Below are 630 nucleotides of genomic sequence, written 5' to 3'. Positions count from 1 at the left end.
AAATTAAGAAAACAACTTCATTAATTTGACAACACATGCTCAGCATTCAGCAAACACGCTGCAAATACACACTACACAACCAAATACATACGCAAATACATATGTACAGAAGTTCTCCAGGCCTCTAGAGGGAGCAGCTAAGTGGAACAGCTGAATTTTTGACCCCACAGAACGAGAGAGAGAGAACAAAAATCCAGCTGTTCCAATTAGCTGCTCCTTCTAGAGGCCTGGTGAACTTCCGTTGTGTAATCTGGATGCAGTGTTTTTACAAAATGGATGCCAATAAGATTCTGAATGGAAAGTTTACTTTTTAAAAGTTGCCAAATGGTTCCATTGACAAGACCAAAGTTATCTGTGTGTTTTATTGTTGTGAACTGAGCTATCATCGCAGCACGTCCAGTCTGAAATACCACTAAATGGCCAAGCACACCCCTGATGAGAATTCTCTCCCCCCCCCCCCCCCTCGTCAAAGTATTTTTTTCACCCTTTTATTTTTGGACAGTGTTACATTGTTTGAGAGATTATTTTCTCCAAGTGAGAATGTTAGTGTGAAATTGAACACAACAGTAGGCTGCATGCCAACGTTGTTTTCAATTAAAAAAAGACATTTGCACAAAGCGAGCCAATCCA

The sequence above is a fragment of the Etheostoma spectabile genome, chromosome 2 (assembly GCF_008692095.1).
Source record: "Etheostoma spectabile isolate EspeVRDwgs_2016 chromosome 2, UIUC_Espe_1.0, whole genome shotgun sequence".
Lineage (NCBI taxonomy): Eukaryota > Metazoa > Chordata > Actinopteri > Perciformes > Percidae > Etheostoma > Etheostoma spectabile.
Note: the sequence above shows the minus strand (reverse complement) of the source record.